Below are 6749 nucleotides of genomic sequence, written 5' to 3'. Positions count from 1 at the left end.
TCACTGGCCTGTAATTACCTGGTTTATCCCTACTACCCTTCTTGAATAATGGTACCACATTCGTTGTCCTCCAGTCTCCCTGGCACTTCTCCTGTAGCCAGAGAGGATTTGAAAATGTTAGATTAGATTAGAGATTCAGCACTGAAACAGGCCCTTCGGCCCACCGAGTCTGTGCCGACCATCAACCACCCATTTATACTAATCCTACGCTAATCCCATATTCCTACCAAACATCCCCATCTGTCCCTATATTTCCCTACCACCTACCTATACTAGTGACAATTTTTATAATGGCCAATTTACCTACCAACCTGCAAGTCTTTTGGCTTGTGGGAGGAAACCGGAGCACCCGGAGAAAACCCACGCAGACACAGGGAGAACTTGCAAACTCCACACAGGCAGTACCCAGAATCGAACCCGGGTCCCTGGAGCTGTGAGGCTGCAGTGCTAACCACTGCGCCACTGTGCCGCCCTGTGTCAGAGCCCCTGCTATCTCCTCCCTTGCCTCACATAGCAGCCTGGGATACATCTCATCTGGGCCTGGGGATTTATCCACTTTTAAGCCCACTAAAACTGCTAATACCTCCTCCCCTGCATTGTTAATTTGTTCAAGTATATCACAATCCCCCTCCCTGATCTCTGCACCTACATTGTCCTTCTCCAAAGTGAACACAGATGAAAGTAATCATTTAAAAGCTCACCTCTGCCCTCTGGCTCTAGATACAGATTGCCACTTTGGTCCTTAATGGGTCCTACTCTTTCTCTGGTTATCCTCTTGCCCTTAATAGACTTATAAAATGCCTTGGTATTATCCTTTATCTTGCTCGCCAGTGTTTTTTCATGCCCCCTCTTCGCTCTCCTAATTACTTTTTTAAGTAACCCCCTACACTTTCTATACTCCTCTTGGGCCTTTGTTGTTTTCAGCCCTCTGAATCTGCCATAAGCCTCCTTTTTTTCCCTTATCCAATCCTCTATATCCCTTGACATCCAGGGTTCCCTGGACTTATCGGTCCTACCCTTCACCTTTCCAAGAACATGTTGGCCCTGAACTCTCACTATTTCCTTTTACTAAAGGGAAATCCTGTTTGACAAAATTATTAGAATTTTTGAGGATGTAACTTGTAAAGTAGATAAAGGGGAACCAGTAGATGTAGTATACCTAGATTTCTGAAAGGCATTCGATAAGGTGCCACACGAAAGGTTAATTGTAAATTGCCCCTAGTGTAGGTAGGTGGGAGGAGAATGGTGGGGATGTGGTAGGGAATATGGGATTAATGTAGGATTGGTATAAATGGGTGGTTGTTGGTCGGCACAGACTTGGTGGGCCGAAGGGCCTGTTTCAGTGCTGTATCTCTAAATAAAAAATAAAAAAAATAAAATTGGCAAGATAAGGGCACATGGAGGTGAGGGTAACATATTAGCATGGATAGATGATTGTTTAACAGACAGGAAACAATGAGTGGGCATAAACGGGGCATTTTCAAGTTGGCAGGCAGTAAATAGTGGACTGCCACAAGGATCAGTGCTGGGGTCTTGGCTATTTACAATCTATATCAATGACTTCGATGAAGAGACAGAGAGTAATGTATCTACGTTTGCTGATGATACAAAGGTAGGTGGAAAGGTAAGCTGTGGAGAGGATATAGAGAGGCTGCAAAGAGATATAGACAGGTTAGGTGAGTGGGCAACAAGATGACAGATGGAGTATAATGTAGGGATGTGTGAAGTTATGTGCACTTTGGTCCTAAGAATAGAAAAGCAGAGCATTTTTTGTAAGGTATGCAACTTGTAGGTGGATGTTCAAAGAGACTTGGGTGTGCTTGTACAAGGAATGCAGAAAGTTAACATGCAGGTACAGCAAGCAATTAGGAAGGCAAATGGTATGTTGGCCTTTATTGCAAAAGGATTGGAGTACAGGAATCAGAAAGTATTGCAACAATTGTACAGAGTTTTGGTGAAACCACATCTGGAATACTGTGTGCAGTTTTGGTCTCCACATTTAAGAAAGGATATACTTGCATTGAAGGCATTACAGCGAAGGTTCACTAGATTGGTCCCTGGGATTAGGGGGTTGTTCTATGATGAGAGGTTAAGTAAATTGGGCCTGTGTTCTCTGGAGTTTAGAAGAATGAGGGGTGATCTCATTGAATCATATAAAATTCTAAAGGGGCTAGACAAGGTACACACTGAGAGATTATTTCCGCTGATCGGGGAATCTAAAACACGAGGGGCACAGTCTCAGGATAAGGGGCAGATCATTTAGGACTGAGATGAGGAGAAATTGCTACACTCAAAGGGTTGTGACTCTTTGGAATTCTCTACCCCAGTCGGTTGTGGATACTCCATCATTGAATATATTTAAGGCTGGGATAGATAGATTTTTGGTCTCTCAGGGAATCAAGGGATGTCGGGAGTGGGTGGGAAAGTGGAGTTGAATCCTAAGATCAGCCATGATCGTTTTGAATGGCGGAGCAGGCTCGATGGGCCATATGGTCTCCTCCTGCTCCTATTTCCTGTGTTCTTGTGTCAGAATCAAATTAGAGGAGTTTCAGTAAACTCCAAGAAGTAATATGCAAGCAGACAATTCTGCCATACTTAACAGAGTGAAACCTGTCACTCTGCAAGTAGCTGCTTCTACAAAAGGACTGGGAGCGGCCCTGGTACAAGAAGAAAAGCCGATAGCATGCGCACCCAAAGCCATCAGGTGAGATCAGATATGTCAACAAATTGTCAGTGCTGTATGGATGTGAGAAATTCCATACATATATCTATGGGAGAAAATTCATAGTGGAAAGTCATCGTCCACTACAACCGATCTACAAGAAAAATCTATGTAAAGCACCAGCAAGACTACAGAGGTTACTCTTGAGGCTTCAGAGTTACGATCTCACTCTGAAATATAAGCCAGGAAGCGAAATGGTGCTAGCAGATATCTTATCTCATCTGTCTCCACGTGAGAAACATGAGATAAAAGCTTTAGGTGTAAAGATATTGGGTGAATGCGACACCACCGAAATTGAGTAAATCAGAGATGAGACCAGTACAGATAAAGAGTTACAGATACTCTCTCAGCAAGCAATCCAGGGATGGCCAGATAAGATGCAGCAAACACAACCAGCAATACAGCAATATTGGTCAATCAGTGATGACGTCTCACTAGAAGACTGTGTGCTGCTGTCCCGATCCAAAATCATTGTACCCAAAACAATGCAGAAAGAACTTCTCCAGAAAATACATGAAGGCCACAAGGGAAAGGAGAAGTGTAAGCTTAGAGTCAGATTAGCTGTATACTGCAAAGGCATCTACAAGGACATTGGCCAGAATTTAATGTTGGGTGGGAGCCCCCGCCCAGCGGCTGAAGAGTTGGTGGTGAGCCCGCCTCTGCTGGTCCTGCGGAGCCATACTGAGATTTTTCATTCCCCAGGCCCTTAATTGGCCTTGGGCGGGTCTTCCACCTCCTTGAGGCAGCTGCCAGCCAATCAGCGGGCGGAATGCTCTTCGTCCCAGCAGTACCATCAGAAGCAGTGGCCACTGCTGGGACTACACCCAGCTTCAGCAGGAAGAGGAAGGACGGCCTCGGAACTCAGGTAGGTTTTTGGGGTCTCGCTGGGGACAATTGGCCAGGCCCTGGCGAAGCAAGGGGAGTTGGTTTGGGGGGGCTGGTGGTGGAGTGTTGTGTATTGGGGGCGGTTGGGGCTTCGGGGGTGGCCCTCTGTGGGGCACACTGTCCACAATCAGGAGGGCTTCCCCTCGCCCCCAGCCTGCTGTGGCAGGAGGAGGCCCTTAAGTGGCAGTTACTTTGCCATTTAAGGGCCTTGATTGGCCTGGGACAGGCGGGGCGTTTCTCACTGCCGTAAAATTGCAGCGGAGGCGGAAAGGCGTTGGGAACAGCACCCGCTGCCTCCAACTCAATTTTTCGGCACCTCCCCGGCCAACAGCCCGCTCATTGGGGGGGCCGTAAAATATCGGCCATTGAAAGAATGGTACCTGCATGCACTGTATGCCAGACGTATCAAAATATACAACCGAAAGAGGAAATGATGATTAGTGAGGTACCACCCAGACCATGACATACTGAGGGAGCTGACTTATTCATATACAACTAAGAATGGTATCTTATTGTAGCACACTATTACTCATCATTATCACATTCATTAGAAAGGTAACAACAATTACCACTGTGTATGAGTCCTGTTTGCTGAGCAAGGAATTCCAGAAAGGGTCATATGTGATAATGGAACCTGTTCCAACCAGGTGAGAAAGGGGTCTAGGGGCTCCCTCTCAACCTTTGCCTGCTTTAACCATAACACAGTTTGATTTTAAAAACACTATGTTTTCAGCTCCCTCTCAGTGAATCTTTGTTCACTGTTTTCCAATTGTACGGCAAAGAAATCAATCAGACAGGTTTTTTTTAGATTTAAACAAGAAAGGTGGACGTTTATTAACCTTAAACTCTAATTCGGTTAACGACTACGAGTATGCGACGCGACCACACTCGCAAGCATATGCAATACACACACCCGCAGATAGAGACAGAAAAAGTAGAAAGAATAAAGGACAAAGGTTTGAGTCAATAGCTGGGTTGTAATTACAGTCCTTTGAGTTCAATGGGGAGTCTTTGGTTGCAAGTAAGTCTTGCTGTTCGTTGGGGTCCCGTGCACGCTTTAACTTGTTTCGATGTAGGAGTTTTTTCTCTCTTGAGGTTTAAGCGACTTCAGTGGGTCCACAGGTTTGTGAGAGAGTGAGACAGCAAGCCAGGAGAGAAGCTCTCTTGTTCCGATTCAGTTGCAATCTGCAGTCGGTCTTCAAACTGTCCTGTGCGTAGTTAAAAAAGCCTGGGCCAGCAGGTTAGTCATGTGACCAGCTGGTTTCCCCACGCCTGCGTTTGTGGATTCTCCATTTTAGCAGACACTGGAATGCGAGTTTTCTTACACCTTCAATGTCTGGTGATTAAAATCCATTTGGGTTAATTGAACCAGGGAGTAATTGCTTTGTCGCTCCAAGCACTGTCTCTTAGTATGCAAATGATCTCCAGCCAAATGTCTGGTGATCTCTTTAAAAATTAATTTCTTCACTCCAGTGTAAAATTAAAGTTCATATGACAAAATGAATATGCCTCATTCTTGACAGGTGGGGGTCTTCATGACACCCCCACACCCAGCGGAATGAAATGAGATTTTTTTAAAAGAGCATTTCATTAAAAGGGACTAGAGAGAAGATAGGTACAGTAAAACACACATGCATCTCTCTCATTCATTCAGAAATGCTAACAGTTGTAACAGCCTGCCTTTTCTTGGGAGCAGTGCTGCTTTAAACTGCCCTTTTTGGCATCCCAATAAACATGTGGTTTTTGGGGAAGTTTTTCAGTTTGCACATTTCCATGACTCCTAGGATGTCTTTGTTCTTGTTGAGGTCTGCAGAGGGAGGGTTAGATTTAATTAGCCCTAAGTGGGAGTTCTGCTCATGGGCGTCGGCAGTGGGCAGTTCTACTCTGAACTCTATTTCAGTGCTTTGATGAGTCATGCAAGGGCTTTTCACCTTAGGAGATGTCCTTTTGTCCTGACTGTGGAGGAAAACTCCTTGCTAATCCTCCCTTTGTCCTCTGGGACACTCCTGTTTGCAGGTATTTGTCCAGATTCTGCTTCACTGCATGTGGCATTTTGACTAGGTGAGGCATCGCCCTCATGGTTTCTCTGCCCTCTTGAGGACTTTCTTTGTCTCTGCAGATTCCTGTAAATGCTGTTAACAACTCTGGTGGGGTGCTTCTAGTGTCTGCATTTACATAGGAAGATGTGGGGTCTAAATTTTCAAATATTTCATGGTTGGATGACCAGACAGTAGGGGTTTCCATTTGGGATTCCACCCGGACTTCCTTTAACATGCCCTCTTGGTCCCTTTTTCCCCTTCTCTTTCTAACCTTTTGCCAGTCTTGTACCTGCCTGTCCCCTTTTGTTCTCGGCAGGGTTCCCTTGCCAGCCCTCTGCTGGACGGTCCTCCAAATACCAATACAGGACTTAGGGGTGCAGATTTCACTGTAGGTTGAGGTTTCCCCTCAATCCTGGCACATGCAGCATCTCCTGCAGTACTCCACCACATCTTTCTGGAATTTTGGCCAGGCAAACTGCTGTCTTATGCAGGCTTTGGTTTATCATATACTGACATTATAGTCTCATTGGCCATTCTTAATATTTCTCTCCGTTACCTCTGCAGCATCACTAACTGGTGAACCACTTTCCACTCCTTGTTCTCAGGTCTGTGAGGAGAACTCCATTTCCTCATCAATACCTCATTCTTTAAATAGCAGCAATCAGGTACTCCCTCTGCTTCAATTTCAGACTGGGCAGCCTGTGCTAACTCTCTCAGTACTGGGTCAGCTGGCTAACCCTCAGTTAAGGAAGATTTATTTAAGTCATTTCCTGGATCTTCTAACTTTCCAAAGAAAGTCTCAGACAGACAGACCTCATGGTCATCTCCCTGCAGTGCCAACTCAGTCTCCTCTGGGGGAGCTGGTTTGATCATAGCCTGATCCACTACACATTCAGGGAAACTTCAGGGGACCATCTCCTGCCACTGCCCTGTTCCTCTGACCTCCTGCGGTCTCTCTTCCACTACTGTCTTCCACCTTCATCCCCACCAGATCACTACCTAGGAGCAGGTCAACCCCATCCACAGGCAAACTAGGGACAATCCCTATGGTCACCAGTCCCAAACCTAGGTCACACTCCAAGTGCATGTGGTGTAAATGTACA

This window comes from Heterodontus francisci, chromosome 1 (assembly GCF_036365525.1).
Source record: "Heterodontus francisci isolate sHetFra1 chromosome 1, sHetFra1.hap1, whole genome shotgun sequence".
Lineage (NCBI taxonomy): Eukaryota > Metazoa > Chordata > Chondrichthyes > Heterodontiformes > Heterodontidae > Heterodontus > Heterodontus francisci.
This window is presented reverse-complemented; position numbering follows the sequence as displayed.